The following is a 23,868-nucleotide window of genomic DNA, read 5'->3' as shown; positions in this document are numbered from 1 at the left end:
AATAAAAGAAAAATACAATTGCCCAACGTGTTAATGAAATCCACTCCCAATAGCCTCCTCTTCCCCACTGCTATTTTCTTTCACTAGTTAAAAGTGGTGTTTAACTTCAGCAGTATTTTTAAAACAGCCCAGGTCTCTTAACCAAATAAAACATTTAGATTTTATTATTTTTGGTGAGGGAAGAAAGGAGGTGAGAAGTAGTGTGTTGTGTACATAGGTGTGTAAATTTAAATATCTCTTTATGAAAAGCACATACATAACACTTGCAAGAAACCATATAAAAGCTTCAGCAATTCTAGCCAGAAAAAAAGTGGCTTCCTAAGCTTTTAGCTATAACTAAAAATAATCTCCTTAGTCTATGTTTGACACATTACTCGGGAAAAACTTTACTCTGTGTATGCTGAAGGATTTTTGAGTTTGTTTTTTCCCCCCACACTGTCTCACTTAAAGGAAGTCCCTGTTACATCTGATAGCATTTTATACCATTTGGCACGTAGCTATTTGTTCTGGCCATTTGATATGACATTTTAAACATAATAGTGACAACTGTAGAACTACTGTTCACGTCTTTAGAAGGAAAAAGGAAAAAGCAGTTCAAACATAAAAGCCCGCCTCATGTTAATATATCAAGTTTTATTCTTGCAGCCTTGAAGAGACTTGGGGGCGTTGCTGATCGCTATGTGTTTTTCTTGAATGCAAAGCAAATTATTCTAAAGGAAGGGTGTCCACCTGACAGTAGAAGTTGTCATATCAAATCCTTCTATTTCAGGGAAGCCATAGAAGGCATGGGGAAAATTTGGAGCTCTTACTCTGGAGTGAAACTGGCAGTTTCTGTTCTCATTCTTCTTGGCCTTTTATCAAATTTTACTTTCAATCTTCTCAGAGAGAAACGTTCGATTATTTATAATCAACCTCATAACACTTGATGTTTGCTAATCTGTCTGGTCTGGCATTTAGCATATCCATATCCAAATATTCATTTCTTCCTTTATCAGAGGTGTACATTTCCTTCCATGCCTACCCTTCAAAAATGGGCCAAAGGGGTATTTCTCCATTTCCAGAGTATTTTCTTTAAAATTCAGACTGCAACTAGCTATTTGGAAGCTTTAGGAGGGGTTGATTAGTGCAAACCTGGATCACCAACAAGAGGGTTGAAATGGAAACTCTGCTGATTTCATCTGATTGCTTAGGGGTGGGAGATCCTTTCTGATTCCACCGTGAGACGTGCTTAAGCTCTGATGACTTCCTCACGCCAAGCCTTCCTTTGGAAATCATTCTGATGGACTGTACCAGCTGTCCCTCAGGCTTAAGAGCCAACAGGGACAGGGAGCTACATCACATTTATACAGTGTCCCCAGAGCCTCAGGGAAGAAGCCACAGGAAAAAAAACACCCAAAACTGTTTATGCCAAAATCCTTTTCAAAGGAGCACAATGACCATTTCTATAAATAGATTTGCTACATAGGCTGTGGCTAGGATAATTTAAGACTGATGGAAGTTTTCTTTTTTTTTTTCCTTTCTCCACGTATAATGTTCTTTGGATCCCATTATTATTTGGCTTTAATGGAAATACTGGTCTTTAGCATTAAGTTGACCCACCTGCCCTTTTCTTTCCTGACACATTCTTGGGAAGAGCAAACTTAGTAGGTAGTGGTCACTTTCCAGGCTCTTATGACAATAGATTTTCACAACAACCCTGTGATGTTTGTACTGTTATTACCCTCATTTCACAGATGAGGAGACTGAGACTTGGTGGGGTTAAGCCACTTGCCCAAGGCACTGAGTTGGTGAAGGGCAGAATCTGGGGTGGGGCTTGGCTCTGCAGGATGCCAAGCCCATGCTCACATGCAGCCTCGTGCAGAGCTGTTTCTGGATGGTGCCACCCCCTGCCAACCTCTCCAAGGCTCTCCACGTTGCTGAGGGAAGGTATATTTCCAGGCTTCTCTTCTGCCATTAGGCACTTTTGATCTAACTCTTGCCTGCTTTATCTCCCACTGAGATATCATATTCTAAGAATATCAGCCCACACTGTAAAGGGTAAGAACATCTAAAGGTTACTACAAAATCCCTGTGTTTGTACAGAGTGCTTTACAATCTACAGAATGCTCCCCCATTTATTATCGTGCTAGGTGTGGTCAGGGGGGCCCGTTCTGGGTATCAGGGTGGGATCTCCAGCTTGCGATATTGATTAGTTGATTGATTGGTGGCTGGCTGGTACAGGGATGGAACCCTGGACCTCAGTGTTATCAGCACCATGCTCTAAGCAACTGAGCTAACTGGCCAGCCCCCACCCTGGCCTGTGATCTGGTGGGTGAAGCTCTGGCAGGAGTTATTTTGAATCTGTGTTGGCTTGTCCCAACCTTTGGCGCGAGAGGAGGGTTGTGCAGCCTTGAGCCCTCAGGCCTGCTGGCCATCTTCCACATTTGTCGCCACTCCCTGCTGTAGACTGCACCCTGACCCACCGCATGTTTGGCCTCTGTGTAATTTGTCATCGTGGTGTGAAAGCTTCTTGAGCCTCATACAAAAGCTCTAGAGGCACGTCGAGTATTGCGGGCTTCAGTCTGTTTATTCAACAAAGATCAGGCTGGAATGTGACGGTATAAATCTCCCTGCCTGGCAGCTGCCTTCCGTGGGCCAATAAGCAGATAAGCCTTGGACCCAGGGGTGGGGACTTTCCATCCTCGGAGACACCGGGATGCAGATGCATCTCTCTCGGTCCCAGGAACCTCTCTCCCTCCTCTGTCTTTCTCCATTTGGCACCTCTCCCTACCTTTGCCCAAACACATACAAAGGAAACACTAAAAAACAGTAAAAGAATTGCAAAGGTCTGTAGAGCTGAAGAATAAAAACACAAAGGATATTCAGAAGTCTTATGTCTATGCTTTTCATTGCTCTTGCCCTCACATACAGTTATGCTGAGAAAACCCTTAAGAAAGGAGAGAAAATTGTAATTTCTGTGGGTGCTCTGGCTACCATATGAAGCAGTGATAAGCCCTGGGCTAGAAGAGGTCCTGGCCCTGACTGTGACCCTGACTAGCTGCGAGATCTGGGCCATGCCTCTGAAGCTCACTGGGCCTCCAGTTGTTTGACTGTAAACCGAGGAGTTTGGACTGGATGATCTGTGAGGTCCCTTTCAGCTCCGACGTTCTGTTGTTGGGGCAGAGGAGGATACTGTGTCCATATCAATGGTTTTCCTTGCACTGGTCCTTGGCTCACCCTGACTCCTGTGTGGGCAAATGGCAGAGCATTTGGTAATTGGTATTTGTTGGGGGTTTATGGAAGCCAGGCACTGTGCTGAGGAATAATAGGCATATTCCTGCTCTTAGTAGCCTGGGAAGTAAGGAGGGAGGCTGAGCTGAGAGTGCTGGACATCTCTAGTCTACCGTGGACAAGGGCAGTTGTAGTAACCAAAGATCAGGGTCAAAGATTTAATTCATCCCCCCATTTGGGGGCACCTGCTGTTCTGGGCTGCCTCTTGCTTTGGGGGACAGCACCCTGAATTTCTTTAGCCACTCTTTCCCATTGGGTTTGTCACATCCCTGGACTGAGGCCTGGAATTAGAACTTCTCACATCCCCCGGCCATGGTGAGTGGTTAAGAAGTGGGCAGAGACCTAAGCCAAGACAGTGAGACTTTTGCTGGAACTACAGGGAAAGAGGTGCTCTGTTCCCAGGGGGGTTACCAAGCTGGAGGGATGGAAGCCTGATCCTGCTGGTGGCTGTCTTCCCCATGACCTGGGATGAACCTACCGAGGATGAGGTTGATGCCAGCCGAGGAACACAGAGCAGAGACACTATCGTTAGCCCCCATGTGAGGCAATGCCAGAATCGAGAACTAGGCCTGGACTTGGCAGGTATGTAGCCCAATAGGTTCCATTTTCTCTACTGAAGTTTTGGGTTGGGTTTCTGTCACTTACAATCATGTCAAGACCAGCACTACTCTTCACCACCTTCGCCCTTTGGCCAAATCCTCTGGGCAGCTCTTTACCCCATGGAGTGAATCAGTTAGGATGTGTGTCTTTAAGACCATAGCCAAAGCAGACGATTTATCGATCTCTTATAGAAGGAAGCCTGGGGCAGTGTGGGTCCAGGACTAGTTATTTAGTGTCATCAGTGGTTCATGTTCTGGCCCACACAGCTCCTGACTTGGCCCTTAAGTTTGCCCCCTTATGGTGCAAGGTTCTAGAAATTGCCACCTCACAAAGCTGCTTTATCCCAAATGGAAGTTTCTCCCCAAATTACTTCATGGTCTTGGGTTTTTTGTTTGTTTGCTTTTGGGGGTGGGGGTGGGGTGGGTTTTATTTTGTTTTAAATCAGAGAAAAAAAAAATTTACTAGCAGTCCCTTCCATTTCTGTTAAAGAAAAACGAAACTGGACAATAAAGCAGTAAAAACATTTCATTCAATGCTGCTGCAGTAGGGGAAAGAGACTTCAATAGACAGCTGAGCTCACCTTTGACCCCTGTGCAGGTGATTGAGTGATTTAAAGGGAGAATGAGGGGAATCTACAGGGGCCCAAGAAAGTCAGAAATTGGGAAGTTATGAAAAGCGAGGTGGGAGTTTGGTCAGTGGGATTAGGCTGTCTGGGTTTGCAAACTGGAGTTTACAGAAGTTAGGCTCCTACCCTCCCACAGAGACTGGGAGACAGAGGCCTCATCCTTCCTGCTGATGACATTTCAAAGGAATGGCTCTCAGATCCTAGAGAAAGACACTCCTGATTTGTAGGAGAGAGACACGAGAGTACTTCAAAAAGTGCCTGGAAAGAAAGATTTGTATAATCTTTTAATTTAATTTTTTTCATGAAAATTGTCTTGGCTAGGCTTAGGCCTGGAATCCTCACAGCACCAATTGTCTAGCTCTTAATCCTGTTGGTGACGCCAATTGTAAAGCTAGGCAACCACACTAGTTGTCGGGCTCTTTTACCTGCTGGTAATCGTGAACTGACTGGGCCGATTATTGAGCTTGGGCTGGGTCTGGAGCTCCCAGACCCCTCAAGCCCATTCACAGACTGGGTCACAAACCCTTCATACGCCAGGCTGAGTCACCAGACCCCTTCACGGAGGTCTGTGAGCTAGGTAAGTGGCCAAAAGATCCTTGGAAGCTGTAGGTTTGGAAAAGCATGGTTGTGTTGACGGTGGCTGCCCCAGGCAGCAAACACCAGCCAAAGTGGCGGCTGAGCAGGTGCACTAACTCCACCCCCCTTTCCTCCCCCACACACAATGTTTACTGAAGCACCCCCAACTGGTCCTGAGGTGAGGGGAGCCTGATGAAATATTTATCAGTGTTAGTTTTTATTTTATTTTTTTAAAACTCTATGAAAAGGAGGTCAGAGACCTATCAGGTTATTGGCTAGAACAGACAGTAAACTCTCTTGGCAGCCTTGAGTCTTCAGATAGGAATTCAGGCAGGGCTAGGTCATCTCAGGGGCACGACCTTAGGCTGCTAGAAGCCATGTTAGGGTTCAAGTCTGTGGGGTGGGGAGAGTTGGGGGATGAAATGGTTTGTGCCGTGAGTCGCAGTTCTCATAGGCTGAGGTTGAGGCCTAGTCAAGAAAAGGTTCTGAAGAGGGTGACTCAAGTTTGGTTGAAGAGAGAGGCTGTCATTTCCTGGCCGGAATTGTATTGCCTGCCCATGATAAACTGAGCCACCAGAAGCTCCATGCAAAAGAAATGTAATTTCCCTTATCAGCATACAGTCTAACCTTAGACGATGTCATCGAGATTCATATCCTGGAGGTGGGGACAGGCCTCTTCTCTGAGCACAAGACCAAGAGGAGGCTGAACAAAATCAGGTTCTATGGGCTGGAGGAAGGAGGCAGGGGGTGGCCATGGGCCTCCCACTGGGTCTGTATGCCAGGTCCCTCAACCTCCACCCTAACCATACCCCTGTCCCCTAGAAATGCTAGATAGAGGAAAGTTGGTCCAAAGAGTATAATTTGCTAAGTGGCCTCAAGGACAGTCCGGCCTATTTTGAAAGGAATAGGATGATGGGATAAGAAAGGTTTTTTTGTTTTGTTTTTGACTGCGGTGATGGTGGTTTGACAGAGTGGAATGCAGTGGTCACAAGTCACCAAAAGAAGGATGAAGTTATTGCATCTGAGGCTTGGTTACCAACCATATGACCCATGGGGCTCACTTAAACTTGCCTCCCCCTCCTCACTGCCAGCACCCTGCCCTGTAATAACCGTGGGCAGGCCTGGGATCAACCTGGCATTGCCTCAGGAAGGTTGAACAGGCATGCAACCCATAAGGACATTTTTGTCAACTACTGACCATATATACAAAAGTGGTCCCATAATGGCTGTACTGTATAGCTCAGGTGTGTAGTAGGCTATGCCATGTAGGTTTGTGTAAGTGCACTCTATGATGCTTGCACAATGACACAATCGCCTAACGATGCATTTCTCAGAACGGATCCCCATTGTGAAGTGACTGTGTTACTGCATTTATAGACAGGAATCCAGGTGTTGGCATAGAATGAGGAGTGGAATCCTAATTGGAGAGCTAGCAATAGGATTTTCTAAGTGAAATACTACAGGTTGCCTAACTTAGATACGTCTTTGAAAAGTTAATTAAATTAATTAAAATTTAAAAATTTTAAATTTTAAATTAACTTTTACCTTATTTCATTTACCTTTGGAGAGCTTGGTATTTAAAGGTATCTTATAGTAAATCTTTATGGAAATGGAAGCGAAAGATTTTGTGTGACTCATAGCTGTTTGGTATACCAGAGAATCTAAATGCCAGACACATTCAAACAATAGAATTGTTCTAAAAATTTTAAGTAATTATTCACCAAAAAAATTTTGAAGAACAGTTTGTTCTTGTGGGTGGTGTGTAGTGATTGTATGAACTATTGGGCTGAGTGACAACTGGTACTGTCTAGGTGGGCAGTCCACATGCTAAAAACAGAAGCAGAAAGTCATGGACATTTGCAAGGCTGTCGTGGCAGCCTTACGGGGGATACACATGTTGTGACTGTCTGGGCCCCTTGTAGGTTTTCATGGATAACAGACATTTTGGATCATTGGGTTGTCATTGGGCCAATATATATTATATATCCCATTCAGCAATTCAGTAATCTCCATATCATGGAAAAGAATTGCAGGGTCATTCAAAATCAAAACTGTTTGGGGTGAATAAAGTCTTTTTTGAGCACTGTGTTTGTTTGGATTTAAAATATCCAAATTCTGAATATACCAATAATTTGGAATGGGTCAGAACATGGGCATTCTGAGTTCACTACAGGAGCATGTATTTTCTGAGTAAAGATTTTCAGACATGATTACATAGCGTGATTTCTCCACAGGAGGTCAGAAGCTGGCAAACTATAGCCCACGAGCCAAATCTAGTCAGCTGGTCAAATCCAGCCTGTCACCTGTTTTTGTATGGCCCTTGAGCTAAGTGTGGTTAAAAATAAATAAATAAAAAGAAGAATATTTTGTGACACATGAGAATTGTATGAAATTCAAGTTTCAGTATCCACAAATAGAGTCTTATTGGATTACAGCCATGCTTAGTGATTTACTAATTGTTTGCAGTGGTTTTGTGCTGCAAAGGCTGAGTTGAATAGTTGTGACAGAGACAGGATGGCCCATAAGCTGGAATATTTACAGGAGCTCCCCCTTACCTGAGGGGGATCTATGGCAAGACCCCCAGTGGATGTGAGAAACTGTGGATAGTACCAAACCCTGTATATACTACATTTTTTCTTACACGTGCATACCTGTGATGAAGTTTAATTTATAAGTTAGGCACAGTAAGAGATTAAGCACAATAACTAATATTACAGTAGAACAATTACAACAATATAGTGTAATAAAAGTTATGTGAATGTGGGTCTGATAACCTAGATGGCTGCTGAGTGACTAGCAGGCGAGCAGTGTAGACAGCACAAATACGCCGGACAAAGGGATCGTGCACACCCAGGTGGGATGGGCAGGATGGCTACAAGATTTCATCATGCTACTTATTTAATACTTACAAATTATTTCTTTTTGAAATTTTCCATTTGATATTTTTGGACTGTGGTTGACTGCAGATAACTGAAACCATTGAAAATGAGACTGGATAAGAGGGAACTATTGTACTGTCTGGCCCTTTACTGAAGAGCTTTGTCAATGCCTGTACTAGATGCTTCCAACCACTTCTCTCATTCTCTTCTTCCCACATAAAAGGTCTTTTTTTTCTCAGCATCAAGGCTTCTGAGTGGTCCCTGGGGTTCTTCTGAAGTCACAGTTCCACGGGGGTAAAGCTGAGTGAGCTGTCCCCTCACCTGTTGCTCCTCAGCAAGTCAGCAGAGACACTCAGGGTGTTTTCCCTGCCCATGTTTAAACAGCTTGTGCCTGATCAGTGGACTGCTAGGTTCTTCATGGTGTGCCTGTTAAAACACAGTCAACCACTTACCTCCTGTGTGGCTATGGCTACGCCAATTGTGGCGCTAGGCTAAAGGCTAATGCTGGAATACTGCCGACTACACCAATTATGGAGCCACAGCTAATGTCTGGAATTCTGTTGACATTGCCAATGTAGCTCTCTTAGTCCTGTTTGTGACACCAATTTTAAAGCTAGGCGACCACGCTAGTTGTCGGGCTCTTTTACCTGCCAGTAATCCTTCACCAACTGGGCCGATTGTTGAGCTAGGGCTGGGTCTGGAGATCCCAGACCCCTCAAGCCCGTTCACAGACTGGGTCACAAACCTTTCATATGCCAGGCTGGGTCACCAGACCCCTTCACACAAGTCTATGAGCTAGGTAACCGGCCAAAAGGTCCTTGGAAGCCGTAGGTTGGAAAGCATGGCTGCACCAGGCAGACACCTGAGGCAGACACCCGCCCGCCTGCTTCACTGAAACTCCTCTCTCTCTCCCCCCCTCTCCCTGCCCCTCTCTCTGAAGAACACAAGAATAGCAACAAAACTAAAAAGATACATTGGCTTGCTTGCGCACTAACTCCACACACACACACAATTTCCTTACAAAGGATGTGCTAAAACCACACCCAACCAGACCCCAGGCGAGGGCTCTGACCAAACTATTCTATTTTCCCAACACCTCCTTTTCTCCTTTTGCTTCAAGTCATATCTGTATTTTACTTGTATGTATTTGTATGTTTTAATCTTTTTGTTTAATTTCCTCAGTATAACCCTACAGATTTGGTGTACTGGGATCTAATGAGATGGACTAAGGGTGGGCAGAGGTGTCCAAGAGGACTGACTGGATTATACTCATTCATTCATTCATTCATGCCTTCTATAAATATTTATTGAATAAGATCAGCTATATCCCTCAAAGAGTTCAAAATCCAGTAGGGGAGTAAAATATCTAACCAGACAAAGGGCAGCACGGTGTTAGAAATATGACAGTGGACATGCACACGGTACATTGATAACATGGCTGAGAACATGATTTACTCTGCAGAGGCTGAGAGAAAGGTATGTGGTCAGGGAAGGCTTTGAAGAGGTCACACCTGACTGGGGACTTAAAGGAGGATGTTAATAAATTGCTGGGCACCCCCAGATGACTAGAATTTCAGGCAGAGAACACTGAGTATACAATGTCACTGAGTCATAAAAAAGCCATGTGCATTTGAAGAATCTGAATTAGTTCATTATTGCTAAAAAATGAAGTTCAAAATGGGGCAAGAAGAAAGAAGGTGCCACTAGAAAAGGAGGAACTCGGATGTAAAGAGACATCATGGGCAAGTTTGGTGTTTATTCTAGATGAAGAGATGCCCTCAAAACATTTCAAGCTGGAGGTAAATATATTTTTGGTTCTGTTTGTAACTAGTTTTCTAAGGCTAGATGAATATATTTACTGCACCTCAGTGAAACATGATTCCTTTGTAGGGCTAAGTACATTGAGCATGTCTGTAAATAATTATTTTTTTTTTTTATTTTTATTTTTTATAAATAATTATTTTTGAATTTGGGGATTGTCCTAATTCATTCCTTGATCCAATTATTCATTCAATTTAATATTTATTGAGGGCCTACTTTGTGCCAGGGACTATTCTAGGAACTGAGGATTGAGCAATGAACAAAAAAAGACCTTCCTCCTCATGAGCCTGTACTAACTGGTGTCCAGATATACATAGCCACTTGTTGTTGGGTTACATAGAGGGTTTGAGGAGAATCACACAAGCCTGTCTTTTGATCTCCTCTGATTTTGGCATAATCATTTTGGCTCTGTTCTCAGGGTGGCCACAAGAAGTCATTTCTATCCTGCACCTTTGTTTCCTTATCTATCAAAAGGGTATATAGTTGTGGCCATTTCTGGTGAAAACACCAGAAGAATGAATCAAACATTGTGCAGATGGAGGCTTAGTTCCATGGAAGGAGAATGCACAAGAAACCAAACACTTTTGGCTGTGGCTTACACAATGAAGAATATTTTGTAACCCAAAGTGTTACAGAATTATGCAAGTGATTCCTGATACTTCCTATTCTGTCCTGCTTTCTTTACAAATGCTGGTAGAGATTGGCAAAATAGATTTCACAGCCTGCTACTAAATCACGACCTCCAGATTAGAAAACACTGCATCAAACTGAACTTTCCTTGCTGGCAAGGAAAGGGTTTTAAACTTGTTTTATTTCTCACCATGCTCACTAAATGTTGATGGGTTGTTGCAAATCCTGCTTGGCCTCTTACACCCCAAGCAACTGTGCAGAAATTGGGCCACAGATAACTCAGCTTTTGTATTATCAAAGAAACCCAATTATACATACCCCACCACATACTCTGTCTCCTTCAAGGTGACCCAGGCTGAGTTGTCATCATTATTCAGATCGGGCATTAAATGAAGTCAGGTGAGGTGGGGGAGAAGCCACCTCTCTCACTTTCCTTACAGAGGGTCTTGCTGTCAGCACTGAATGAATGATTGTGTCATGAAACCTTTCCCTGCAGAAGCCCACAGGTCTGAGCTTGTGCAGGGCACAGTCTCTTCTAAGGGTTTCTGACATGGGTGAGGAAGAAAAATGTTTTTCTTCTCTGTTCTAATGGTGCATGGGAGGTTGAGTCAAAGTCCAGGATAAGTGGAAAAAGTGCCAATCAAGAACAAGTTTTTCTGGGGTTCACCAACCCCAACATGTGAAGCATTTTATGTTGTTTTTATAGAGGACACTGCCTCTTTCTGCTCTTTGCACCTGAGCCGATGTTGGTCACAAGAGCCTGCTGGGGCAGTGGATGAATTCCTTTCTTTAGATTCTTGCTTACAATTCTAGCAGGGTGGTATCCCTTCTTTATTTTCAATTGAAACAACCCCTTGGGCAGGGCAGCCTGTTGACCCTCAGGTTGATCCTCTCCCTCTCTTAAATAGACACTGCTGTCTCGCCTCTGGGTCTAAGACTTCAAGCTAACAAAAAATTCTCTCCAAAGCACCCTTCAGAGGAGATAGAAACAGGAGGGAAAGTCAGCATTAAGAGAGCTGGCCTCTGTCTTTTGCCATTATGTTTGATTTTCTATGATCTGGTTCCTTCTTTGGGCTTCTGTCCTCCCATATCCTAATGGGGGATGGGGCTGAATGTACTGTGTGGGTATCAACATGGGAGCTCCAGGAAAGAGTAGAGTTCTGAGGTAGAATAGGATGAGATTAAGCAAGTTGACCCATCCCCAAGTAAGGTAATCATTCCCAAGTAGAGAATATGCTGGGAGAAAAACACATGTTGATAAAAGGAGGGAAAAGGGAGAAGGCAGAATGGGGAAGGAAACCTTTATCCTGCCACTAGCAAATGGAGTTTGTAAGTGTTGGGGCCATGGTGAAGTGTAATAGCTATTAAAAGAAAAAACAAATTAAATTTAACAGTTTATTTGAACAAAGAACAATTCATGAACTAGGCAGCACTCAGAACCAAAAGAGGTTCAGAGAGCTCTGCCCAGCAGTGTGTGCAGTGAGCTTTTATAGTCAGAACAGGACACAAAGTAGACAAGTAATCTGGTTGGCTACATCTAGGCATTTGCCTTATTTGGGCATGGTGTGATTGGTTAAAATCTGGCCATTTGTTACAAAAAACATACTCCTGTTTGGTTTCAGTTTAAGTAATAAGTTAGGGTGCAGTTTATATAGGTACTCAAAGTACAGAGAGAGCCTCAGGCTAATGGGCATCTGCTTATTTAACAACTCCCTTCTTTGGTCAACCTCTCAATCTTAAAAGATTCACCAAACCCTTGGGCATTGATCCCATTCTCTGTCACCATCAAAATAGACTTGTTTGGTCTCAGTATGGAATTTACAAGTCAGGATGTCAGGTTAGTTGAATGATTCATTATGTTCTTTTCATGTTTTGGTCACTCAAACTGCAGTGAAACCACGGGGCACACAGTGGATGGCTGCAGACAAGCATTTAAGACACTTGAGGGGACATAATGCACCAGGGAGACTACTATGATGACTATCAGGACAATACCAAGAGACTGAGGTGTACTCCTTAACAGGAGTCCCCCTGAACCAAGCCAATTAAAATCAAGTAAGTCAAAGAGTGAGCCAGAAGAGGACCCTACTTGTTTTAACCAAGTAGTCTGTTTGCTGATTTCTTGTAACTGCGTTTCTACAGTACCAGACATGTTCATCCAAGTGCAGCAGAAGCTGTGAGCTGTTAGACATACTTCCCCTCGTTCAGCCAACAGATAGTCCAAGGCAATTTTTAAAAAGATCTAAACAACCTTAGTAAGGGAGTTTAGAGAAGTCTGTTGGGCAACTATATCCTTTGCAGTAGATTCAGTTCTAGTAGCTCAAGTTTAAGACACATTTGTAATCATAATCTCACTTACACTTACGGCAAGCCAGGGAAGGAGCATTCTACCCAAAGATGCCCATTTAGAGGGATTTACACCTGTTGGCAAATTCCTTCTTTATTCTCTAGTGAAAATTAAGAGGTGTAGACCAATGTTCAGTTTTTGATTTGTTATGGAGTGACAGTCGTACCATTAGAATCTTTAATCCACATTGACCTCTTGTTTCCTACTTATTGAGAAATGGAGTTGCCAATGCCTATGTTTGATCATTAAATCCTCCACAGATAAAAAATACATTCTGAAGGGGCACAAAAGACAGTTCCCTGTGGGATGCCTTGTGCATTGGGAGTCACCAGTAGGGAAGCACTACTAGTATTTATCCAACACTCCATTATTGAATTATTGCATGGTTGGAGGCTACCGACAGTTAGAGAATTAGAGTTATGAATATGTCTACAAACTGCTGAATTATCTTTCCCTTTGGTTTTCTTATTCAGTTGCTGGCATAATTTAACTGCAAAACCTTTACTCTAGGCTTTGCTGTTAGATTTAAAGAAGGAATATGAATATGTGAATCTGAATGGACCAGATGTGCAATCTGAATAACAGTCACACTTGGAATATCAGCAGAATTTGTTACAAGGTGAACTATAGGATCTCTGAGATCATGTAGAGATTTAGATTTAACATGACATATCCTGAATTCAGCTAATTTTCCTGTAGAAACTATTGATTGTGAAATCCTAACCATAGCATTATCTTGCCACACATAAACAGAAAGATGTCACAGGATAAAGAGAAAAAAGAACAATGGTTTCATGATGATAGAGAAGTCTCGATCCGTGAACTTGAGAATTTAGGATGTTGTCTGCTTTGGGGAAGAAATATGCTGGTCAGCTTTAATGGGTATTTAGTCCCAAGAGTATGGATTGGTCCTCTTGAGTTGAGAGACATGGACCCAAGACTTGAAGCCCTGATGTTTTGCTACAGTGTACTTGAAGAACTTGGTATGGTCCCATCTGGAAACTCCCCAAATTAGTTCAAGGTCAAAAGATCTTTTTTAGAATTTGATTTTGGGAAGTTGTCAACATGCCAGAAGTTTCTAAACACTTGATTAAAATAGGATTATAGGTCATTGTGAAACAATACCTATTCATTTAATCAGAGTGATAATTTAAAAACTTCAAAGGCAAATACAGACAGCCACATAGTTGTAGAAAAATCTCAACTCTTTTAATAGAAAGGACTCAGTTTTCTTAAGTGATCAATGACCTAATAAAAGTAACATGAAGCATAGCGAATAATCTTGATAAAACACAGTATCTTTGTTTCCTAGGCCAATTACTTGAAAGGTAAAGAAAAACCATTCACTGTTTCTTACAGAGAGCAGACCAATACTCAAAGGAAACTTCATTGTTTTAACAGAGAAGACCAAACTCTAGTGTTGCATCAGTGTACTTTTGATATTAATGCTCAATTTAAAAACGCTTATAAATAATTCCCTTCAAGTCTTAGCCAGCTTGATCACACATAAAATTTATTTTCCAAGGTTTCTCTTCCACAAACCTACAACTTTCTTATATCCATTCAGTTTTTGTCGGATATTTTCCCTCTTTCTCATTGTGGAGCAACCAGTCCTTCTACTTTAAGACAAAAAATATTCTCTTTTTCCCTTAACAATACAAAACATACCCTTATACTTTATAGCTTTCCTACCACAAACACATCTGACCTTCTTTGTATACTTGCATATGTAGTTGCTTCCCTTATTTCTGGTAATCTTAGTGACACATATTAGAATTCTTAGCCATCAGTAACCTTAATTTCTAGTGAAAACTGGAAGCAAGCAATTGTAAATTGTCAGACCAGTATCCTGTTGATTGGCAAAGCTATGAATCATGATTTCTAGAAGCATGTTCTTTCTCATAGTATAATTTTTTAATGTGATACAGAACAAGTGTACTAACAGATCCAACTGTCTAATCTCTGTAATAAGAAGCTGTAGGGAAGGCAAAATTTTATCTCTGTCCTCTTAGGTTTTTTGGCTAGGCCTGAGAATTAAATTGTTCTTTGCTCAGATTTCTCTCAGCCTTAACTTTACATCCTTGATGATAAGAATGTTAAAACCTTCTGGTATATGGAAGACATCTTTCGCATGGGAATTTTATCTTATTTACATATATTTAACTCACTTGTTTTGAACAATTATGCTTGGGTTACTCATGAAAATGAGACATTAAGCAGCTAGCCATTAAGTTATTTTTCTTGCTGACATTTTATAACGTAGAGATAACACAAGTTTATTTTACTAATAAACCTAGGCAGGAAAACTTGTGAGTCTATATTATATTTAATGCTGACAACTCTGAAGACATGCCTGTTTTAATCAAACTGACAAACTTTAACTAGTTGTTATTTACCAAAGATTATCCCTATCATATGAACTTGAAAAACATTTTGGATTAGTTCCTATCTTTCTAAGAGTTTAAGGAATACTTAATTTATGTAAGCACTTATCGTTCTTTAAGCCAATTGAATAGAGCTCTTTTACAATTTAATTTTGGCAATACCATCCAGAGGTAGAAAAATATCACATTTGCAACAGACAGACAGGCATAAACTACAGATGGAAGTAGATATCAAAGCTTTCATTCTAAAATGTAGACCATGTGTCAGGTACAATAACATAAAACTCAATAGTTTAAAAAATATCTGAATCTGAATTGTGTTTCTGGCAGAACAAGTTAAGTTTACTCAGATGACTAAAGCTTTTTACTAATATTTGTGGAAAAGACTATTCATATTTTCACTTGCCCAATTTCCAAATATCTTTTTTGCTTTTTATGATGATGAATTATTTCCTCCAAATTTGCATTTTAAAGGGATAGCTGTCAGGTCCTAGAGAAGACAAGGTAGAAAATTTACATCTCAGAGGCACTGAGCTTAGACTTCAGGGTTAAATACCATCACTTGTCTAAACAAAGAAAGAAGGATGTAGGTAAAGGCCTCCTCAAGACAAGATGGCCAGGAAAAGCACCTTAAACAAAGGTAAGGTTTTTGATGTAAATGTATTTCAATGCCTTCTCCATCCCTTAGTGATTTAGTCCTCCTTTTCTTCTGTGCAGAGAGGGAGACATCCTTACAAATGGATATTTCCTTTATAGACCTCAGTTTCTCTTACAAAGGGGCCTCCAGATAACAAGCTAAAAATAATCAGGATGCCAGAGAGGCATATTCTGGAGATTAATTTGGCTATATCAGTTGTTTCCCAGCCCATCTTGTGTTTTTAAGTTTGATTACTGAGTTGAAGGTGGGGCTCGATGAAGAGTAGGACAAGCATTTTATATATCTAGACTCAGCATGGGTACTTCTGATCTTCTTACAGTCAGAGACTTGTTTCTGCTTTTTGTTTGTTTTCCAGGTTAAATGACACACCAGTCAGTTTTCTTTCTAAGAAGGAGTTTTGGAGCAAAGGTCATGACAAAAATAAAGAAGTGGACAGAGTTGGCAGAGCATATGGTCAGCAGGGGGTTGAGAAGAAATGTTTCATTTGGCTGGGAAGTTCCCATGGGTGAAATAGGATTGTATAAAAAAATCAGAAAGGACTAATTCTCATAATTTTTTTCTGAAAATGGCCCAAGTGCCAGTTGGACCAATTCAGACATGGAGACCTTTGAAATCTGATTTGAAACCCTCACCACAGAAATATTCTTTTTTCTCTGAGAGATTTGTTGATTATTGTGCCAAAAGTCAATCCCTTGGTAGATTTTTCTAGTGAGGAAACAGTTCAGGCCAAATGGAAGTGGGTCATCAGAGGGCTAGTGTAAAAATGGACAATTTCTTTTCCAGTGGCCTGGCTGTCTGTAGTAAAGGCGGACATCTCAGGGCACTGGGTTCTTCAATTTGGGGTCACATTGTTTGGTTTACATACAAGGAAGTCCTCTTGGTTCCTGTAGCTGTTACAGTGCTAAAGACATTCATAGCCTTTTGTAATGAGTTTCTTCACTGTGGCCACTGTCATTCTAAGTTATATTTGGTAAGGTTCATCCATTTTCTTAGGAAAGCGCAGGTTCTGGGTCCACAGTTCTTATGCACAAAACTGGCTGGAGTTCCAGATGGAAGAATTCTAGACTCCTTGGTTACAGATGAACCCATGATTCTTTGACTTCTATTAACCTGAACTACGGGAAGCCTCCTCCCGGACCTATTCCAGTTTCTTTATCAGATCCAATCCAATCTGTACACAGTGCAGTAGAAGAATTGCTCAAAAAAGTTGGAGAGCCCAAAACTCAAATTTGTGGAGCTTAAGTCCTAGAAGGAACTCACCCATGACCTCCAGTCATGGCAAGAGAGCGGTGGGCACAATGGGCTTGGCAGGTTCCTTCGCTTGGCCACTCAGCACTCTCCTTGGGGTCCCTGGAAGTTTCCTTCACATCCCACTTCTGATGCCAATGTAAGACTTGTGCACCGTGCACAAATCCCACACGTTGGGATGGCTCACCTCACAAAGACCACGAGACAGAGACCGTTGCAATCAAGCAAGAGGAGTTTTATTCCAGCATACAGGGGTCGCTCAGTCTTCAAGACAAAAGCGGCCCCGAGCTCTTAATACAAGCACTTTTTATACAGTTTTTTAGACAGACTTTGGCAATAGGATGAGTTGTATACTGCTTACAGGTTATCAGAGGTGACCTTTAGATTCATTGGTGGGCTTAAGCAGGCTGGCACACTGATAAGGAACAGTGTATTTCCCAATCGTTTATCTTCCTTGTGGCCAGGTGGCCTCTAGATAAGGAACTGGTCAGTTCCTGGGACGGGGTGGTGGTTAATCCCTTCCTGGAATTTAGGGTGCCTGGGCCCGCCTGGCCTCTACTTATCCCCTTAGAAGCTGCCTTACTTAAAATGGCATTAGTTATGTTTTCTCGGTTTTAGCAAGCATTAATACAGAAGCAAATTGTGCATGTTAAAGTTATATTTTTCTCTACACCAGGAGCTGTTAAATTTAATTTGTGTACAGTTTTTCTTTTAACAGTTTATTTGAGGTAAAAACAATTTATAAATTAGACAACACTCAGAACCAGAGGAGGTTCAGAAAGCTTCCCCCAACAGTGTGAGCAGTGAACTTTTATAGGCTGAACACAGAAGACAAGTCTTGAAATCACCCAACTGGCCACAGTTTGGCGTCTGACTTATTTGGGCATGGTCTGGAAAGTTGGCTGCTTGTGACTGGCTGAAACTCTATTTGTAATAAAATATATACTCCTAAGTTAGGTTTTGTTTACGTACTAAGTTGAGTTGTATTTTATTACATAAGAACTCAGAGTATGGAGACAGCTTCAGTCTGGTAGCCTGCTATCTTAGCTTCCCTTTAGTGTCTAGTGTAGTGATCTTAACTTTGCTAGTTCATGACTCCTTTGAGAGTCTGGTGAGAGCAATGAACCCTTTCCCAGAAAAATGCATTAATATGTATGGTGCACTTCAATTCACTGTCAGGGGGCTTACATCACCCTCTGAAGCCTACCCACAGAACACCAGAGGTGCAGAGATCAACAGTTCCTGCTCAGGGACCTAAATTCAGCATCCCTTTCCTCCCACTGGGCAGTGCTAGATCAACCTTGTTAAGTCTACAGATTCCTCTTCCCAGGCTTCCATCAGCCTGCGCCCTGTTGTTAATCAGTTCTTTCTTCAGAACTTGGAACACCAAGGGTTAAACTGTAGGCTCTTTTTCATTTAATTCTGCCTAATTTAGATTTATGGGCAGAAGGCAAGAGAGAGGGTTAAATTGCCCACCTCTTATGTACACTTCTTACTTATTCCTTACCACAAATAGAGGAAGTAAATATAATTACACTCTAAGGTATGACTCTGTAAGGTTAAGTGATTGGAAACTCATACAACTAGTTAGTGGTTGAGTGGGATTCAAACTCATTTGTGTTTGATCCTAGACCCTATGTTATTTATGTTATACCAAAGGCCTCACCCTGATTTTCCTCCTTTGATTAGGGAAACACCCTAATCCTTAGGGTGACTTCTTCAGACCTCTAAGCTCATCCATTATGTGGATTTTACTAGTGTAACTCCCAAGGGTCATAAGACTTTGAGGTCCTTGCAGATCGCTTTACTGTATTCTCCTGTGCACCAGTAATATATTTGAAATGCAGCAGCTATACCCACATCTCGTTTTCTAATATTCCCAGGAGAAACAGTAAACCGGAGCTTACTTTAGAAGGAAAAACTATTTCAATTATTGTTTTTCCAGATGCCTTATTTTTCTTTTGGGGTTGTTGATTCTGTAACTGAAATAGTCTGATGTATTTTGAGCTATTTTCTTTTCTTTGTAAAACATCATCAACAGGGTCCTGTGCTTTGTTAGAAAAATCAGCATGTTTTCAGACATTTAGGTCTTATGTGTTAACACAGAAATAAAGTTAGAGATGCTGAAAGCCTTGGCATAGGCATTTAATCTATTCTGACAAGGTCTATCTTATTTTTAAAGGCCTCCAACCTCCTTTGATGAACTATTCCAGTACCTAATAATCTTTATATTCAGGAAATTCTTAGAATCAGCCCAGTAGTTAATATTTTTTATTAAATCATTAGCTATAAAAACAGGGGTTTTGGGGGGTGTCACCCTTGATGGAATTGATGGGGCCTTGATTTCATCACCCTTTTAGGTAATTATTATGATTTGATCAGAATCTTTATGTCATGCATGCATGGTCACCATGTGACACTGGCTCTCCCAGAGTGTCCAATTTATTTTTAGAGGCCAGCTGATATCTGGACAGAATTGATCCACTTCTACCATTTATTAAATACTAATAACATCTTTTATAACACATAAAGATTCCTTTTTGTGCCACTTAAAAACTTCATGTTGGATGGATTGGACAGAATTTGAAGAAAAAGAGTAGAGATTTACCTTAATAAAAATGAGGACACCTTTCCCACAGGTGTGGAAAGATGAGAGGATGCAAATGTGCATAAAGGATGGGGAGGAAAGTTGAGGAAGTTCTTACCTGGAAGCCTGTATTTCTCTACAAAGAGGGAAGCAAGGTCATCTTCCAGGAGGGAAGAAAGAGGTGGATTTAACACTCTCTTCTTCCTAAGAATAGGGGATCTGAAGAGAGTGGTAAAAGACAGAAATCACTGTTGTAAGGAATAGAAAAGAGAGGTGATTTGAGACACATAAAGGGCCAAGCAAAATTGAAGCTGTAGGTGTTGGATTTGTAATGGAAGCAGTCAACATCCAGAGATAGGAGAGAAGAGAGATCTTCTGTTAGATCTGGAGTCGGGGTATTGTTGAGTGTGATTATTAAAAGGACAAGAAGGCAAGGGGATTGAGGGTATGGACAAGAATGTAGTTGAAGTTATGGATCATTGATTCATTCATCCATTATACAAATATTTCTTAAGCAGGAAAAATGTGCTATGTGGGAGACAGTGTAGCTGGACAGGGCAGGAGGTGAAGACAAGTAAATAGATACTTTTGGAGAAAATAGAGAGGTGAGGAGACTAGAACCCTCATGAGTTCAAGGAAAAAAGGAAGTAAGGGCACGAGTGATCTGGAAGGATGGTAAAGGAAGACATTGCTTAAACATCTCTATATTCATCTTCTTTTTTTCTTTTTATTGAAACGTAATTGATTATACATATTTGTGTGGTATGGAATTGAGTATCAATACCTGTGTACAATGTGTGATGACTGAGTCAGCACAATTAGCATAATCATCATTACAGAACATAATTATTTCTTTGTGTTGAGGACATTCGATCCCCTCTCTTCTAGTCATTTGATAAAATGCAGTAAATTGTTAATTATAGGTGCCTAGTTTGGCTGTACATCAATTGGACTTATTTTTCCTAACTAGTTGTTTCGAGTCCATTAAACCATTTCTTGGTATCCCCCCTCTCAGCTCTAGAAACCAGTCTTGTTTATTGTTTCTTTCTCTGTTTATTTTTTAGCTTCCACTTATAAGTGAGGACATGTGGCATTTCTCTCTTTGTGCCTAACTTATTTCACTTAACATAATTTTCTCCAAGCTCATCCATGCTGCTGTGAATGACAGAGTTTCATTCTTTTTTATGGCTGAGTAGTATTCCATTGTGTAGATAGACCACATTTTCCTTATCCAGTAATCTATTGATGAATATTTAGGTTGGTTCCATATCTTGGCTATTGTAAATAGAGCTGTGATAAACATAGGAGTGCAGGTGTCCCTTCGACATGATGATTTCCATTCCTTTGGGTGTATACCCAGCAGTGGGATTGCTGGATCATATGGCAGTTCTATCTGTAGTTGTTTGAAAAACCTCCATGCTGTTTTCCATAATGGCCGTACTAATTTGAAGTCCCACCAACAGTGTATAAGGGTTCCCCTTTCTCCACATCCTCACCAGCATCTATTGTTCTTTTTTTCATTTTGTTTTATTAAATTCAATTTTATTTATATGTATTTTTGTGGGGTATAGTGTGTTGTTTCCATACATGCATATCCTACAAAATGACTCACTTAGGGTGAATAGCATAATTTTGTCCCCATTAGTTCATCCCTAATCTTCACCCCCCCACTCCTCAGCCTCTGGTAACCATTATTCTACTCTTTCTTTTTTTTTTTTTTTAAAGATGACCGGTAAGGGGATCTTAACCCTTGACTTGCCATTGTCAGCACTATGCTCACCCAGTGAGCTAACCGGCCATCCTATATGGGATCCGAACCCATGGCCTTGGTGTTATCAGCACCACACTCTCCCGAGTGAGCCATGGCCAGCCCCTTCTTTTTTTTTTTTTAAACACACAAAGATTATTATCCTTATTGCAAAAAAAAAATAACTCTTAAAAGTGAATTAGAAAAATCTAAGCAGAAATTTGGTGAAGGACATGAGCAGAGAAGTCACACACACCCAAAAATTACACATGGTTAATAGGTACATTCTAGGATCTGGTTGTGGGTGGGGGCAGGACTGAGGCCCACAGCCCCCGTTTCTCAGGATGACTTCAAATTATACTACAATTTTTTTTTTTTTTTTAAGGGTTGGTTCCTTTATTTTTTTTATTTATTTATTTTTTAAATTTTATTTTGTCGATATACATTGTGGCTGATTATTGCTCCCCATCACCAAAACCTCCCTCCCTTCTCCCTCCCCCCCCCTCCCCCCCAACAATGTCCTTTCTGTTTGCTTGTCGTATCAACTTCAAATAATTGTGGTTGTTATATCTTCTTCCCCCCCCCCCCCAGTTTTTGTGTGTGTGTGTGAATTTATATATTAATTTTTAGCTCCCACCAATAAGTGAGAACATGTGGTATTTCTCTTTCTGTGCCTGACTTGTTTCACTTAATATAATTCTCTCAAGGTCCATCCATGTTGTTACTACAATTTTATAGTAACCATTCATATACCAAAAAAACAAAATACCTAAGAATAAGTTTAACCAAGAAGGTGAAATATCTCTGTGATGAGAACTACAAGTCAGTACTGAAAGAAATTGAAGAGGACACAAAAAAGATGGAAAGTCATCTTTCCAGGAGGGAATTGGGCTGGCTGTGTTGCTCTCTTTTTAGTAATAGCTAGTCTGATTGGGGTGATGTGTTTTCTCAATGTAGTTTTGATCTGCATTTCCCTAATGATTAGTGATATGAGCATTTTGTTATGTACCTGTTGGCCATTTGTATGTCTTCTTTTGGGAAATGTCTATTCAGCTACTTTGCCCATTTTTTAAAAACAGATTATTTGTTTTTTTACTAAGTTGTTTGAGTTCCTTGTATATTCTGCATATAAATCCCTTGTTGGAAGCATAGTTTGCAAATATTTTCTCCCATTCTGTAGGTTGTCTTTTCACTCTGTTGACAGTTTCCTTTGCTGTGCAGAAGCATATTAGTTTGATATAATCCCATTTGTTTATTTTTTCTTTTGTTACATGTGCTTTTCTTATTCAAAAAATCTTTGCCCACTCCTATATCATGAAGTGTTTCCCCTGTGTTTTTTTCTAGGAGTTTTATAGTTTCCAGTCTTATATTTAAGTCTTTAATCCATTTTGAGTTTATTTTGGAATATCATGAGATGTAAGGGTCTAGTTTTATTCTACTACACATGGATATCTACTTTTCCCAGTACAATTTATCAAAGAGGTTGCCTTTCCCTAATGTATGTTTTTGGCACCTTTGTTAAAGGTGCTGCAAGTACATGAATTGATTTCTGGGTTACCTATTCTGTTCCACTGGTCCATCTGTCTATTTTTGTGCCAGTACCATGCTGTTTTGGTTACTATAACATTGTAGTATAATTTGAAGTTAGGTAGTGTAATGCTTCTGGCTTTTTTTTTTTTTTGGTCAGGATCACTTTGGGTATTTGGAGTCTTTTGTTGTTCCATATAAATGTTAGGGTTCTTTTTTCTATTTCTATGAAGAATTTAATTGCTATTTTGATGGGGATTGCATTGAATCTGTAAATTGCTCGGGGTAGTATGGAGATTTTCACAATGTTAATTCCTCCAGTACAGGAGCATAGAATATCTTTCCATCTTTTTGTGTTGGTTCTCTTCAATTTCTTTCAGTACTGATTTGTAGTTCTCATTGTAGAGATATTTCACCTCCTTGGTTAAATTTATTCCTAGGTATTCTAATTTTTTGGTAGCTATTGTAACTGGGCTTGCTTTCTTGATTTCTTTTTGTTAGTTCATTGTTCGTGTATAAGAATGCTACTGATTTTTGTATATTGATTTGTATTCTATCTTTACTGAATTTGTTTATCAGCTCTAGGAGTTTTTTGGTGGAGTCTTTAGATTCTTCTATATATAGGCTCATGTCATCTGCAAACAGGGACAATTTGACTTCCTCTTTTCTGATTTGGATAGCCTTATTTCTTGGTCTTGCCTGACTGCTCTGGCTAGTACTTCTAATACTCTGTTACATAGGAGTGGTGAGAGTGGGCATCCTTGTCTTTTTCCTGTTCTGAAAGCTTTTCCCCATTCAGGATGATGTTGGCAGTGGATTTGTTATACATGACTTTTGTTGTGTTGAGATATTTTTCTTCTATACATAATTTGTTGAAGGGATGTTGAATTTTGTCAAGTCTTTTTCTGCATCTATTGAGATGATCATTTGATTTTTGTCCTTGATTTTGTTGATGAGGTGTATTAGTCT

General features: G+C 40.7%; 1 protein-coding gene across 1 annotated transcript in view; it reads left to right on the top strand.

Moving 5' to 3' along the window:
- The window catches only part of CCDC3 (coiled-coil domain containing 3), a 92,529-nt gene that overhangs the window by 27,962 nt on the left and 40,699 nt on the right, over positions 1-23,868 (top strand). The gene's annotated exons all lie outside the window — the stretch shown is intronic.

Source organism: Cynocephalus volans, chromosome 6, assembly GCF_027409185.1.
Source record: "Cynocephalus volans isolate mCynVol1 chromosome 6, mCynVol1.pri, whole genome shotgun sequence".
Taxonomy (NCBI): domain Eukaryota; kingdom Metazoa; phylum Chordata; class Mammalia; order Dermoptera; family Cynocephalidae; genus Cynocephalus; species Cynocephalus volans.
Note: the sequence above shows the minus strand (reverse complement) of the source record. Positions and strands in the feature narration are given on the sequence as shown.